We start from the raw sequence: 17673 nt of genomic DNA, 5'->3' as shown, positions 1-17673 counted from the left end.
ACTTGAATATCCATTCATATTACAATCAGGGGATTCAAATGATAGATTGTTTCTGGATCAGAGTTTCTCCAGTCAAGAATATTTTTATCTGATGAGAATGACTATTTTGACTTTGAGATATAAAACCCATAGAGATACTAATTCAAATACATTTAATCTGATCTCCATGCATTCCGACACTCCACCGCTACATCCTAGCTATTCTTTATAGGGAAAAACTTATTGTACTGCCAAAAACACCCCCTGCCACCACAAATGACAAGAGCATTCATGCATTTTCATGAGCTCATTTCAGGACAGGAAAAGCAAGACCCACAATTCCCAATAAACACATTAAGACACTAGAATATTCTAAATGGATGCTGTAATTAAACGACCAACTACCATAATCCTATATATACTGACTAATAATAGGAAATCATAAACTCAAATGTCTACGAGTTAATAAAATTATGAATAGTTTCTCCTATCTCCCAAAGTTGTGTATATATGTATCTAAGGCTTTTGTGTTTCATTTGATTTTGTTTCAATCGTCCTCACAACATCTGAGAAACGTACTAATTATCCCACATGCATTCAAGTACAGAGTTTCACTTCAAAGCCTGGAAGAATCAATAACCACAGCATAAGGAAAATATACTTGTCAACCTACTTCATAATGTGTAATACATATCAAAAATAATACTGAAGACATGACCAGGTAATTTAAAACTACAACTGGTATTTCTATGGTCAAAATCTTTAAGCAGTAAAAATGCCAACTCAGTGTTGCAATTTTTTAATCCAAGTAGTAATGGGAATACAGCAATTTAGGAAAAAAACCTACATTACTCCTGTTGTTACAAGAGCCCACAGGTGTGATTATCTAGCTGAATATTTCACACACATACACACAACAAATTGTGATTTTTATCAACCAAGCTGTAAGGAAGTGTGAAGAAAACTGCAAGTCTCATTATAAATGCAACCTGGAGAAGAACACCTAGAAATCTAACTATGGAAGTCTAGACATAGCTAAGAAAAAAGGCCAATGCTAAATATACAGAAGATATATGGGAAATTACATAATAGTAGTAGCAATATTAACAATAAATAATAATTATAGAGATGTTTCTTAAAGCTCTTCTTATCTGAAAAGACCTTTGGTTGATTTGTTAATAGCTCAATATTCTCCCATAACGATACCCATGTTGAAATGCGACCGCAGTTCTAACCACTATATTTCAACACACCGAATGTGTTAATGTTGCTCTAAGGCAGCCCCTCTCTCTCTAGAAACCACTCAGAAATGAAGATTTTGGAACATAATCTTCCTTGTGTTATGGCCCAACCAAATTATTCAGCCTTCCCCCAAACATCATGCCCTTTACCCCTCCAGGCTTTGGCATGCATACCCTCCCTCTACTGTCTCCCTGATGAACTCCTACTCACCCTTCAAGCTCCCTGCCAAATACCACCTTCCCTCCTCTCTTAGGCCAGCTTCACCTTTAGCAATCACTCATGTGTATTAACAATCATTTGTGTGTCTCTACCACCAGACTGAGTTCCTAGGATGCAGGTATTGATTTTCATTCTTTTTTTTTTAGGACCAAATCTAGTATGGCTCCCTAATAATTACTCAGTAAGGACTGGATGGGTGGGATGGATGTGTGCATGAATAACAAGGCTCCTACAGTTTAATCCACATCCTGATATTTTGACTTTGATGCTACAACAAGATTTGGTGCTGCATTACTGAATCCAGATGATATAAATTCGGTAGCATTCAAAGAACCTACTGCTTCATGGCATCAGTAATTCCAATTAGAAGCTGTAGGTTATGTAGGTTCAGTGTTGTACCTAATGTGCACCTAGTACTAGTGCTTTACCCTTTACTAAAGAGAAAATCATAGTTATGACCAATAATAAACCAAATCAAACTCACACATACAATATATTCTTGTATAAACAAGGCTTCTGATCAAACAAAAACCATCATCAATCAGTAGGCAAACTGAGTGCTTACTGCACCAGTCATATGGTTTTCAATACGCACATGGTTTACATTTAGATTTCTGATTTTTCTCTTTACTTCCATCATCATTTCAAAATACTGAGAGCATCTTGCCTAAGGATAGCTGAAACGGGACAATGATGAAATTCAAACAATACCCGCAAATGCAGTAAGAGACCTCAACATAAATACTCTGTGACACCCCTGAAAGCTCAATAAATTAATCTCTCTCTTCTAAAAAGGAAAGCAGGGCTTCCCTGGTGGCGCAGTGGTTGAGAGTCCACCTGCCGATGTAGGGGACAGGGTTCGTGCCCCGGTCCGGGAAGATCCCACATGCCGCGGAGCGGCTGGGCCCGTGAGCCGTGGCCGCTGAGCCCGCGCGCCCGGAGCCTGTGCTCCGCAACGGGAGAGGCCACAACAGTGAGAGGCCCACGTACCGCAAAAAAAAAAAAAAAGGAAAGCAAGCACAGCCCAAAGATGCTAAGTCAATTTTGTTGTAGCATTCTGCAGAATCACATGCTAGAATAGTGCAAACCCACGTCACCTAGCCCTCATCACTGAATTCAAAATCTAACCTAATTCATTTGAAGTCTAGAATTTAATGAAGAAGACAGAGTGCAGAGTGATCCTAAGAACACAAGCAAAGGTCTATAAGAGGGTAGGAAGAGATAGCAATTCTTCCTCAGGATCCACATTGCTCTCTTTGAAGCATTTCTTTGTGGACTGTACATTTCATTCTACTGAATTTCAGTCAACTCCATGGTAGACAACACCATCCGTCTTATTTCATCTTTTTAACAAGGACTTGATGAGGTGACACAGGACTGATTCTTAAAAACACATTACCTGCTATGTGAGGCATTGTGTGACAGGAAGAACTATCTTAGTGACAGGCACCTGACAGCAGATTTGTTGATTTCATGGTCACTTCATTTAAAGTAACAACAGGGTGAAATATGCCATCTGATAATCTGTTTGAATGTTGACTGTGAAAAGCACTTAACATTTCTGCCAGCTATCAGGACTACAGAATCTGTTCTTCAATATGTGAGGGTCTGTCTTCCTCTTTACTCATTTTTGTCAATTCTGTGCCCCCATCTCCTCTTTCCTCAGAGGAAATCCCCCAGTAATTTTTTGGAAATACATTATGCAGAGAAATTTGGCACCAGGGATAAACAACTCTCCTTAGAGCCCCACTTTTCAAAGATGTTACACATACTAGCTGAGAAAGAGATGTGGGCTGCTTTTTCAGACATCCACAGGCTACCCTTCTAAAAACGTCATTTAACATCTCTAAACTCCAATCAGGGGTGAGATATGTATGCATGAATATTGTACCCTTCATCCTCTACATGTGAGCCTGAGAAAATAGTAAGTTCAAGCAGCTGAAGGTCATGTTTTCATACACTTTATGGCTATATTTCTTTCTTTATTCTTTTTTTATATTAAGTATAGTTGACTTACAGTGTTGTGTTAATTTCTGCTATACAGCAAAGTAACTCAGTTATACATACATATACATATTCTCTTTCATATTCGTTTCCATTTTGGTTTATCACAGGATATTGAATATAGTTCCCTGTGTCATACAGTAGGACCTTGTTGTTTCTCTCTTTCTTTATTCTTATACCAGTAAAAGCAAAACCAAACTGGATCATACCAAGGACCTGAAGACCATGACTGTCCATGCATCACCCTTCCTACATTCCAACTGGTGCTGGAGCGACTCTCCTCCCTCTGCGGGGCAAGGACTTCTCACAAGGTCTATACGGACAACAACCTTCCCCAACCCCATAGCAAGCTGAGTGTTAGCTTTTAACACGTCAGGGGAAGGCAGACTCAGAAAATAATTATCACCATGTTAATCCCAGTAATAACTTGTTCTTATAAAGCATTCTGCAGTCCATTTTAAAAAGTAAGCAATAAATATAAAATCTTCCTCTTGAAAGAAGCTCCTTTCAAGAGGAAGACCCTGTAGAAAAAATCATGATCTAGGCACAGCCAACCTCTTTGAAAAAAGGGTTAACTTCACACTGCCTGACAAGATACTTCTTAGATATCTAAAAAGCCTTCTTAGACATCTAAAAATTATCTGTACCAACTGTCTCTTATCCTAATTGCTTGGAATCACACACCCACCAACACCTCAGCTGAGCGGTACAGCCCACACATCCGAGAGCCGCTTGGACATCAACATGCTGGAAGCTTTTTAAACAGCATTATATATGAACCAGAAGCAGCCCAGTTAAAATTTATACTTTCTTTGAAAGATTTTTTGACATATTCAATGCTTGTGAGAGCTGAGGGGCTGACGGCCCTAGTCAAATACAGTTGAGTGAGCAGCCTGCAAGCCTTCCTACCCTCCACCTCCGGGGCAGGTGAACCGTGACATGGAGGGACAAGCCTCTCCTGCCTTCTCTATTCCTTTTTCAGAAAATACAAAAAAAAGAGAAAGAAAAAAAAACTTCCTTCAAACTATTGTTTGATGATTTCTTTGTTTAAATAAACATCTCAATAGAAGTAGACTGTAGTAGCAATTCGCTCCTCCATGGCTTAATCTAAATCTCTTGGAGTCAGTTAATTTCTCACGAAATTTTTCCCTAGTGTGATGCCTGGCTCATCTAAGTTGTTTTTTTTTTTTTTCCTTACCGTATGTTTTCTTTTATAATTTTCAATGATCCTTCTCCATCTAAAAAACCACTTCACAGCTCTTAGCACTGTTTACCAAGGATATGAAGAAAAATGCCAGATATACATAAAGACTTTTTGTTAGAATGCTATCCTTAGCATCGTAACTCAAGTCCTTTTAATACAATTTCATGCCATTGCATTCATTTCTTTACTTAAGAAATTTTTTAAAAAGCTTTTATTCAAAACTTCCCAGTATGTTGTGGTAAATAATTATTTGTGGTTATTTTGATGAAGTGCTTAACAGATGAAAAGATCAGCCCGGAAAAGTATTTAAGAAGCACCCGTCTAAACCAAAAAGAGCACATTTTCAAGTTCCACTAAATAAGATGTTGTGTATCCCTGTAGTTTTTTTATATATATAATTTTAAATAATCACATAAGATTCTCTATAAGAAAGGCTGACTATCTTTAGCAGATTTCCAAACTTCATCACGCCCCTCAGAACTGAATACCTCTGAAGCTTCCTGATATTTGGCATTTGGTGTAAACTATTGTGTGAACCCAAGCTTCATCACTTCCATTTTCTGCCATCTGGAGGATATTGAAAATAAAATAAAGACCCAAAAGTGTCTGGTTTTGTTGTTGGCGGGGTGGGACACACCCAAGGTATTAAGTTATTCAAACACCAGTAACATATGATATTGCACATTCCCACTGTCACAGCCTTTGTTGAAAAGGATTTCCCCGACCTTTCCTGTAACCAGCAAACAAATAAGCCCTCTCTCTCAGCGGGAGAGAGGCACTGGTCCATTAGATCATTAAGCAGTTCTATTCAGATACCCCCCATTCTCCTGTCCTTGGCCCTGAAGAGGGAACTGGCAGCGGTCCAATCAGTCAGAGAGAACGCCGGCAAATGTGACTGCGTACAGGGTAGCTTGAAATGTCTCAGCAGGACCCGAGTCACAGAGCAGACAGCACTGAGGGGAGGATGTGGCGCTACATGAGGGGTAGTGTTCCAACAACGGAAGGCTGGTGTTTCAGCCTGCCAAACAACGTAATGACTCACCCAGGCAGGAAAATATTACCACCATGGGGATATTTGGATCGTCTCAGTCTGAGAGTAATTAGGGACTAAACTATAACAGCATGCTTCAGTGATGAAATGAGAAAATAAGCAATACCTCTGTCAGGTTCTGATTGGTGAGTATTAAATGAATATGGGCTTCTATCATCTTCGACCACAAACTAGGAACTTGCAGCAGATTGTCAGAATGGAGAACTATTTCCACATTTTCATGAAGTAAGACAGCACACAAATGCGCGCATGCACACACACACACACACACATGCACACAAACGTGGTGAGGTAAAAAATGTTACAGTTGGCAGAAAGACTTTTAGGGAAAATCATTACCACAATTATATAATTCATTTCTATAGCAGGCATTTGCTCATCCCGAAGCTTTTTCCATCCCTAATTACACTGTCTGCAAAGAGGGAAAATGAGTCCAGAATGGCAAATGCCAACAATGTCATTTTATTAGTAAGAATGATATACAACCTCCAAAATAAAAAGCTCATGTGTTTAATGAATTTAGGTAATGGAATTATTTTACTTATTAGTACCAGTTGCACAAATGTAAATTCTCTGGCAAAGAGGACAAATGTTAATTTTTATTTCTTTGTATTTTCAAATTGCGGACAATTTGTATTCATTAGACCACGTAAAAACCTCTTTTCCCTTATAATTGTAAAGTGACATTATAATTAAATCGGATAACCTCAGCAGCATCTGCCAGTTAGGAATCACTTACAAGCTGGCTGGCCAAAGCCCTGGCACATTAAGCCACCAAACGGAGTTGCACATCTATAACCCTTCGCCGCCATGGCCAGGTCAGAACCTCAGTCACGCGGAGAGAAAAAGATTATTCAGGCTAAAAGGCCTTAGAAGGTCGGGAATAAAAATGTCTTCTCAGAACCATTACCAGATTCTTCCAGAGTGCTTACTCTGAATCCTGAACACACACTTGTTTGACTTCCTTCACTGAGACCGCCTTGCCAACCCCCAGCTCCAAAAAAATGCTTTCCTACCAGCCCAGTCTCACCAGATCAGAATGAGAGGCAAACACAAATTATCTCTCTTCTCAATATGAACAACCTCTATTAGGCCAGGTTAATAAACTCTAATAGATGTGAGGGCTAATACAATATTCAGCTATTGACATAAACATAAATATAAATTTCAAAGAAAATAACCTACTTTAGGAAAACTACCTGTACAATAAAAATTAATGAACTCCAAATGATTCCGCACATCTCCACCAAATTGCATTTTCAGGCTCACGTCTTCAGGACATGCTGGGTGGTTTGACGCATTCCCACAATTCATCTTCCTGCTAAGCCAATTTTAATTTAAATGCAATTAAAGGCTCAAAATGAACATTATGTATTAGATAAAGCCCCAAATCTGCAGACTATCATAAATATGACTTTCAGAAAAATTAATTACAAGCCATTAGGGCACAAGTCATCTTACTGCAAATGTTGAGTTAAATTGCAGAATTAGTTTGTTCGTTCCATTAAATACTGATTTTGAGCTTTGTACCAATTTAATATCACTAGGTCAGTTTATGAGAAAAATGTGATCTACAGCTAGAACTTCTAAAGTGTCTTAGCATTTCTTACTAGTTAAATCATAGGCATTCTTGGAAAGAAAGAAAAATAACCTGAAGTGAGTTTTAGTCAAATAGTAAGAATATTAATTTTCATGTGCTGCTAATTTATATCAATATATACCATAAATCAAGCATTCTTCTTATATACTAGGTTTTTTTCCCAAATAAATATTTCACCTTCATTTTTGCTGCACTTTAAGAGTATGGGGAAAATACTACAATTGTGTTTAAATGAAACATATAATGCTGGTCTAATAACCTAAAAGTCCAACATCACCATCCCTACCCTAGCCTAGGCTAGTGTTCCATAAGTAAGCCAAGAAATCAAACATCCTCATGCTTGCCTTGAACTTACAAACTCAGAGAATACCAGGGTATACAAGAAGCAGAACTTTTTTTTGAAATTATTGCACCAACTTGCACTTTTGGTGAGCATGTTTCCCCAAACAGGCAACATGGTTATTCAAGGATGACATAGTAATATAACTCACTGATGGAAAGAGTTTGGAGAATCCAGTGAAACTCAGCAGCGTTTGTACTATTGATTAATTTAGTCATTCCATTAAAAATAAGATGGTGGTAATTTTAAAAGGTTATAAAACCTGGGTACAGTTGTAATCAATCCCTTCATTTCTAATTACTTATCTTAAAAAAGTCTCCCTCATACTTTTCAGTTGTTTTAAATATATATATATATATATAAAAAATCAAAAAATACCCATATAATTTTTTAAAAAATCAAGCATAACTCCCGACTTCCAAAAAAGTCATCAAGTTGTTAGCAAAAGCTCCATTTCCCAGTGAAAACAAACAGACTTTAGGAGGAACATGACAGTCCTCATTTTCAGTCATTGCAAGATGAGATCCTCCTGTCTAGATTAAAGTCAGTTGCTTCTACATTGACTTCCACAGTGGTATTTCATTAAAAACAGAATTGCCTTAAAGGATTTAGACAAATTTGGCAAGTGAGTTATTCTAATTACCTTCCTTTCTGATTAAGTAAATACAGCTAATGTCGGAGGCAAAGTGGTCTGTTTAAACACCATTTATGGAAAAATTATAATATTATTTATTTGGAACACAATAACGATTCAAGAAAAAAGGCAACTCCTTCCCTCCAGTTCATCCATTGGATTAGCCCTAATCCCACACTTTAAAAAATTTATCACAGCTTTCCTCTAGCTCTTAAATCCTTCCCTTTCTCCAGGGCAATGTGATTATTTGCCTAGTTACTTATTACCTCTTGTCTTCTTCTGCTTCAAGACAGATCCACACCAATTTCTGGACATTAACAGATAACAGTAAAAGAAATGGTAAGTACATGATGTTATGGAGGCGTTAGTTAATGCTATGGTGATAATCATTTTGCATATGTAACGATATAAGTGTATCAAATCAACACACTATATGCCCTAAACTTACACAATATTATGTCAATTATATCTTAAAAAATCTGGAAAAAACCCAGATAACTGTATATAATTAGAATTGAGTATACTGTAGCTGCCTAAGATGTCTGAAATCCTGATTGTTTCCGAAGGAGACAGTAGGATTCCTTATTACTTAGTACCTGCATGTATGTGAAATTTACATAATAGTTTTACCAAGTCTGGGGCCATTTGTTACACCAGATATTTCTAAATATGGGGAGGCACTGTTACACAAAATGAAATAAACACACACAGAGTCTCTTAAAGTATTTCCTGATTGCTCGATTACATATGCCAAATAAGCCTAGTTAATACCATTTTGTTACTTAAAAATGAGTGGTTTAAGTTAAAATACTAGTAGTACTAATAATTTCTCTGTGAGCAAATGTTCAAAAAATAACAATAGGGTCAATGTCACATATGTAGCCCTGAGAAAACATATCGTGTTTTATGTTTCATCCAAATTCCTTAAGGCTAAAAGGTGATACGAAAAAAAGTATGGACAGGTAAAATCCAGGCCACTAGGTATTATGCAATCACCCACCCACACCCTATTTTGGCACGCTTACCATGTTCCATAGATACTAACACAGGGAAACAAGAGTTGTGTTTGAGGACTAACTTTCTATGAGTAAGATTAAGATGACTTTGTAAAACAGGACTTAAACTGGATAATTTAACTTCTACATTTGAAATAGCTTAAAAAGAATTTAAAAGAATAACTGAATTAATTCAACTGCCATAGAGGATTTCAATCATCTCATCAAGTGTGGACTATTATAATTAGTTGAACTTCAAGTTCTACATTAAATCTTATGAATGACTTCCAAGGGTGAACTCTGAAGCAGAGCAGCAGAGGGGTTTTCTCAAGACCTTAAAATGAGTCATTAATAAGAATGAAAATCAAAGCTTCGTAGTGAATTTCTACCTTTCTGTCCTATAAATTACCACCCCTCAATAACAACAACAGCACAAGACCAGTTATTGGAATCCAAGACATCTTATTTTCTTCACTTATTCAACGCGCTGCTGTTCTCTAGAAAACATTATTGGGATACACAATAGGATGTATCACATCCTTTCCTGAAAGTATCTGACTCCTAATACTATGAAGAGCTATTTTAAGGCAACAGCTTTTATTTGATTTTTCTGTTATTCATTATTTTAGAACACCCATTTACTTTTGCTGTGTTCAGAAATTCCTAATAAGTCTTAGAAAACCGAGAACCTGGAAATGAAAGAACTACTGTAGATCAATTCTGATTATTTAAACTTGTGTAGAAATGTTTCTTTACACATGTAATAGACACACGCTGAACTCTGATCTTTTACAGTATGAATAAGAGTTAGAAATTTACACAGTAAATATTTTATAACAATTGATATTAGTGTTTCAAATGCTCCAGGATTCATAATAGGTTTCTTAAAGTAGGTGAACTTTCAGGAGAGTTCTAATTTTCCCCTGTAAATTATAAATTTATAATTGGCTGTCCTTTTATGTAATTATCCTTGGTACCCTCTCTGTTGGAGTACAACAATCCCACTCACCATTAAAAAGTCACAAGTAACCCTAGAATGAAGGTTCTAAATTTCACCACATTACTTTGAGGATTAAAAAGAGGAAAAGTATCTGGGGATAAAGTTCAAAGTTATATCTTGCAGAGTTAAGTACAAGTCCTAACGGCCAAGAGTCATCAAATATGAACAGCTTGCCAAATACAATAGACACAAGAAGACTTTTTTTTTTTTTTTTTTTGCGGTACGCGGGCCTCTCACTGTTGTGGCCTCTCCCGTTGCGGAGCACAGGCTCCGGACGTGCAGGCTCAGCGGCCATGGCCCACGGGCCCAGCCGCTCCGCGGCGTGTGGGCTCTTCCCGGACCGGGCCACGAACCCGTGTCCCCTGAATCGGCAGGCAGACTCTCAACCACTGCACCACCAGGGAAGCCCAAGAAGCCATTTTTAAAGATGAGAAAGCTGTGACTCAGCTTGATCAAGGCCTTAGCCTTTCTGATCCTCACAGAAAAATAAAGAAATAAATAAAAGCAGTAATAAAGGTGAGGAAGCTTACAAGCACTTCCACATCATTACAGGACTCTAAAATACAGAGTGTGACTGCCCTGTGTGGAGATACGAAATGGGAAAGAAACTCGTGAAAGCTCAGATACCTCTGTCTACCTTGGAAAATTCTGAACTAGCCAGATCATCCGTGTGTAGGAATTCATATCCGTTAGTACTATCACTAAGAGCCTTATGTATTGATAGTAATGCAGACTGTTAGTGGTAATAAAGGTATTCCTCTGAAAACGGCTTAATTTTTAGTCTCATATAAGTCTACGTCTATTTTATGTCTTTCTAATATATCTGCAACTAGTCTCTTCCGAAACCCAAAAATCATTCTTCATTTCAGTTTCTTTCATCAACGACTTTTCACACTTTGATGCACAGACTCAAGATGATCATCGGATTTCACCACTTTCCCCCATGTTACAATTCATTTCAATTTTCTTCTGGCTACCACTGACCCTTGTTAATTTCTGAATACTCCTCCATCATTTTTTGAATTTCACTTAGTTCCCAGCTGTAGGACTAGATGTGTCATCACTCTTTGAGACCTTAACCTAATCCTTTCACCACAGTGCTCTGAGATTTCTACTTGCTGCAGGGTGCTTCCCTAAATAGTCTTCCAAATTACTTAATGCCACTCTTACTAGTAGAAAAAAAAATGTCTGTTTTTGTGTCCACCTACATACAAGTTGTTCTATCCAAATCCTCCCCTCCTAAGTTCTCTTCAAGAATCTATTTCTGTTCATTAATTTGTTCATTATTTTAATCATTATTCATTAATTCATTTATTTACTAAAAAGCATTGATTGAGAATCCAGTTAGATTCTGAGAATATGCTGGTGAATGAAACAGATATGATGCCTGCTTTCATAAAGCCAACACTCTAAAAGGGAAGGCAGGCCACAAACAGTGCACACCAACTTTTAGTTACAAATTATGGCAGAAATAGGTCAGTGTTCCTTGGAACAGCTGTTGGTCCATCTGTTTTATATTATATGAAAATATATTTATGTAGTTATAATAAAGTTGGTACCTATCAGCATGCCACGGGAAAAAGCATAAAACTACTAAAAATAAATATGCTTATTGATATATGACATAAGAAAACAAATCGTCTCACGCGTTACCACTACTATTGTACTTAGAGAATAAACAGTTTAGAGTACAGCTGATTTGTTTCATCCTGGTATTGTTCCTGAACTTTAAAACATCTGAATTTCCTCGCCTATGTGAGTATTTTAATAATGCTACAAAAGCACGCACACTCTTCCACAAACATTCAGGTAGTTAAATTCAAACCCAAGTAACATTTTAACATTCAAGTTCTCCAAGAACACCTACCATGCTTAGCTTTGGGAGACCTGGGAGAGTACGCCACTGACCAGAAGTCTTAAGAGACTTCCCACGATATCCCACAAGTTTGTTAAAGTGATGGTAGAATTTTAAAGTTTTTCAAACTTGAAGTGAAATGTACTATTTATGCTTCAAGTAGTGTGCTGCAGAGGTCAAGCTGTAGTAATTTAAGGAATAAGTTTTAAGTAGAAAAATCTTTATTTAAATCCCTAGAATCAATATTCATCACAATAGCTAGGCCAATATTACACAGTAGTTGTTAAAGCAAGCTTTGTTTTACTAGCCCAACTTCAAAGCAATCGATAAGTCAATAAAATAAATAAAAATCGATAAGAAGCGCAGCTCGCAGACTTCAGACTGTTAAACGCACTTGAAAACAAGACCTTTATAGCTATCCAAGCCATCAAGAAATATTTTTCACTTACAGAATACTAAGAATATTCTAAACACTCTTCAAGATGCGCAAGCTTCTAAACAGATTTAAACTGAAATCTTTGAATACTTTTTAATCACAAAGGAAGATTTCCTAAGTCCATCTGAATTAAGAAACTGAGTGGTTTTGCAGGGTCATTGGAAATACTGGTGAATCTTGTCATTCTCCAGTTTTAAAAGTTAATTCAAAACCACTGCACAGAAGTTTTCATAAGGATGACCCACATCTATACTACAATGGTATCTTTTGCATGACTTATAACACATGTGCCTGGTATTTACAGCAATCACTTCCTACTCAGAAACCACCATATTGAACTTAACTGTTTCAACAATTCATTGAGTGACACTGAATAATGTTCCAAATATTTGCCTAGATCTTAATTTTATTCTACTCTAAAGGAAAAAAGCTCTGGAATCCCTTATATTTTATCTTTGCTTTTCACCCCACTTCTCTCTCTTTGTAGCATTAAAACTCTTCTAAGTGAGAAAGAGAAGATTCAACTCAGCACAAACTTAAGCATAGACACAAAATAACCAACTCAACTCAGACTTAAGTATAAAAAAAAAGGGAGGAAGGAAGGAAGGAAGGAAGGAAGGAAGGGGAGGGGGAGGGGGAGGGGGAGGGGGGAGGGAGGCAGGCCTTAGCACCTAGGATTTCAGATAACACTTTAATCAGGGGTTCAGATTACATCAGCAAGATTGGGTTTCTCTCCATCTCTGAGTTTTGCCTTCCACCTGATGGTCTTCAAGCTCAGGCTCCATGAAGTGGTAGGATGGCTGACAACACTGCCAAAGCCCTATCTTCTCGGTTCAAATCCAGAGAAAAGAATGTGCTTTTCTTCTAAAAGTCCCGCAAAGGGCTCACATGTCCATTGTTAAACCCTTCACCATGGCATAACCAGAAGCAGCCAGAGCTCTACCCGAAAAAACTAAACCTCAAACCAATTCCCAAGATCACAAGTAGAAACAACTCAATTCAAACTCAGGGCCTGAGAAGTGGGATAAGAATGGTACCCCAGAGGAAAAGTGTAATACTGATACCAGGAGGAGAGTGAATGGACACCAGATAGCCAAAGTAACACATTCACTGTGATACCCCAGCTTAGCACTGGTGCGTGGACATAGAACTATGACAGCTCCACCGATTCTGTATTAGGGACCTTAAAGGTAAGAATCCACTGGAAGGGGTGCAAGTAGACCAGTCATGAAGCTTCATTTGCATAGAGAACCCACTCTTTTTATTTAAATTGCATATCATTAGGGGTGACTTGAGTGAAGCAGATGACAAAATTAATACAGGCTCCCCCAGGTCATCCCTTGAAGAAGTCACCATTACAGGACAGGGTTAGGGCTGGCAACTAGGAGAAGGAAGAAAGGATCATTTCTGTTCACGTTTTTCCAATTATTCAAATTCCAGGTATTATGTTTAGTTACATAAATATGGTTGGATTAAAAATAATATTTATTAATATTTTTCATTTATATGGAAAAGGACTTAACAGGTTAGACAACTAACTATTAAACTACATTCCTACCTATACATTATCTCCCCAGAATCCTTTAAAATAAACATTGTACTACACCTCTGTGCACATGGTATATACTCAGAGACCAGATGGAAAGGGAAAACAAAGGCAGGAAAGACGCTGATAAGAGGAAAAGCGTTAGAAAGGTAAAAGTAAACACATCCTTTGATCTCAATATATTGACTTATCAAGTATACTGGTCAGCAAAGATCTAGTAATTTCTAAAAATGGTAGAAGTTCATCCATCTCAGGCAGGCAAAAATGTCGCTGAAGACCAGTCTGTGAAGCTTTCCCTGAAACTTAATCTTTATCCTGGTACAATGTGAAAGAGCTAATTGAGAAAAAAAACTGAACATCTGGGTGATTCAGTGGAAACCACAACAGACCTTTCACTGCAGAAAGTGCCTCCAAGATATGAATAACCAATTGCTCCATCCACCTCACAGTGTGTGATTAAACCTCCAGTACATCCAGCTCTATAAAGCCAATCTGAAAGGAGGGCAGGAAGGGATGCACCTTCAGCAGCCTGAAAACTTAGAACAGGTGAAGTGACACTGGCTGTGACGATAAATCATGCAGCGGCAGCATCACAAGGCTCTGACATCAGCCAAGTGGCGAACTCAGGCAGGCTCTCCTGAAAGAGTTGGAAATGTCAGTGCACCCACTCCTTCCTAACGGAAAGATCCGAGATTGATTATTTCTATATGCAAGCAGCAGGGTTCCTGACAGCAGGACCGAGGAGAACCCAACATACTTAATTTAGTATGTCTGTTTTGGTGTACATGTTTATTTTTTGTTTTTTATTTGCCTCTTAAGTAGCCAGGAGTCAAATTACTGAAGACCATGGGTAGCATTTGGCCACTGGGCAATATTTTTAGTGAAATACATAACTCAGTATCTCCAAGTTAAAAATAATGATAAATGAAAGTAATGGAGAGATATAGGGAGGAGATTAAAATCTTCCTTTACTCATTATGGGAACTAGGCACTTTTATTTCATGATTTTTTGGGGTTATATTCTGAATAACAGTATACATAAACATTTCCAGACAATTATAATGAATGACATTTATTGGGAGCATATGACATATATGACATAATCTAAGTGCTTTGTGTGTGTTCACGTGTTTATGCTCACAACAACCCAGAGGTAGAGTTCCTCTTTCACAGGTGAGGAAACTGACACAAAGAGTGTCAAGTCACTTGCTCAGCTAACACTCCTAGTAAATGGCAGCACTGGGATTAGATCCAAGCCGACTGCATTTTAAGCCTATGTTCTCATTTATAGGCAGTTTAGCTTCATTTTGGTTTATATATGAACCAAAAAGAATGGAGTTGAGAGAATTTCTACTCAGAATTCTGTAACTCTCAGAGGATACCAAATTTTTATGCAGACTTTGCAAATCTGGATGCAGATCTCTACGATATAGATAGTTACATCCACATCCAAACATAATTGTGATATAGTGGTGGTTCACAGCTGCACCCCAGGTGCCCTCATCTGTTAGGACTACATTATCTAAGACGTACAGAACTCCACTGGGCTTAATAGATTTAAATCAATACCTTGAATTAACACCAGGAAACGAATGTTGCAAAGACACAGACAGGTCGGCGTGTTAGAAACTGTATTTATGAAAGAAAATTACAACCTTTTCGGTGAAGTTTTCATTACCAAGGAATGCATGTGTGTGTACATGTGTGTGTATTGGGACATGGGTGTACATGTATATACACTGAATAATGTCTACATAAATGTGTATCTATGAAAGGAGACATTGATTAGACAGCAACACCTTCAATGGAGATAAAATACCTCTTATAGGAATTAAATTTAAGTTTTTGTGAATTTTCTCTACATGGGAGAATGAAGGTTCAACTCACTCTGCCAGTAGAACTGCATCGGAAAATCAAGACTAATTCCTCAGTTTTTAGTCACAGCTTGCATTTTTACTGTTTTTATTTCAGGGAAACATTTGGGGGAAACTAAGAGTCTTCAGCTTTCAAAGGGTAGAATATGTTATGTCTTGCATTGCTTTAAGATTTTAGCATTTGCAAAGTACTGCAGCATACATTATCAAACGAGCTAATTCTTTCATCTGTATAGGGACATTATATTAAAGCCTTAGCTTAAGAAAACAGACAGTATTTCTGATTCCATTCCATTGCGTTCTGGCTGACTATTTTTTCTAAGTGAGCAATACAGTCTTTCACCAAAAGGGCATCTTGAACTTTCAGCCAGCAAATAAAGGCTTTACTCTCTACAGGACAAATGTTTGAACCAATATCACTCTTTATGGACTCTATAACTACTCCTGAATTAAAACAAAATATATTTCATACGGACCCTAATTAAAATTTTGGAAAACAATAATTAAGTCTCAATTATTTACAGGTCATGATGCTTACTTAGAACCAATCCATATGCTTTACCTAGGCAACTGAGCCTAAAGTTACTCTGTGGAATTGACATTGATGGCAATAAGCAGCTCTTCTTTGTATTTAAGTTTGCCATTGAGTCCTTTATTTGAAAAGTGGGATGTGCCTTCTTTTTGGAATCTTCAGAGTGCTGTCTGCAAGGCTGTGGGAGGCCAGGATGGAGCCGGAGAAGAATGACCGTCAGCCGTGTGCCACATATGGTGTCAGGCTCTTAGGATCTGCAAAGGGCTTCTAAAAAGAAGTCTTTTGTTAATGTCTCCTCAGAATGGTGGAGACTGAAGACATCAACTTTAGGGTTTACTTTTAAGCCACTACTTTACAGGAGCTAGGAGGTGTTTATCATGCTCTTGGTCATCAGCACATGGCTTCATCACAGGCTTATTTTGGTAAATTCTGTTGTTTCTTGCTGAACGGTGTAGTTACCCACTTCATCCTCCCTCCCTCCTATCTCTTCATCAGGAAGGAGACAAGGACCACATTCTGTTCACTTCTTCACAGTAGCCAGAATGGTGTTTTATGCATAATAGACACTTGGTGTTTGAAATCTGTTCTCGTTTACAAATATTATTTTTGTATAACTACTTTTTTGTGATCCCACAACAAAATTTGTTGAAATCCTTTTATAAATCTTAGCTTGTAATAAATAAAACTGGTCTATTTTTCCTGTGAAATTATCTTTCCTTCTTAGAGTCCTAAGAAGTTACTCTCTAACAGTTCAAACTCCACTCCAGGATTCCAAACGCTCCAGCATCGCAATCAAGGGTGAGGTGCTCCATGATCCAGCCCTACCTTCCTTCCAGGCGGCTTCAGGAATGGCGGACCTCATCAGTCCCTTGACATTCCAAGGGCATGCTCATCACTCATCCCTGCTGATGCTCTTCCCTCACTTTCCAGTCTTGGAAGGTGCAATTCCTGATCATCTTTTAAGGCCCAGCATTGGTACTCCTTTATTCAACAAATACAGATGTCTTTACTGTGAAATAGATGCCAATCACAAGAAACTGGGAATAAAATGTCAGGCAAAAACAGACACTATCCCTTCCTTCATGGAGCTTACAGTCAGTGGAGGAGTCAGATATTGAATAATCCATCACGTCAATGGATGTATAATTGCAAGGACTATGGA

The sequence above is a fragment of the Delphinapterus leucas genome, chromosome 2, assembly GCF_059928025.1.
Source record: "Delphinapterus leucas isolate spDelLeu-1000000601 "Yukka" chromosome 2, BTC_Dleu_Yukka2, whole genome shotgun sequence".
NCBI lineage: Eukaryota > Metazoa > Chordata > Mammalia > Artiodactyla > Monodontidae > Delphinapterus > Delphinapterus leucas.
Note: the sequence above shows the minus strand (reverse complement) of the source record.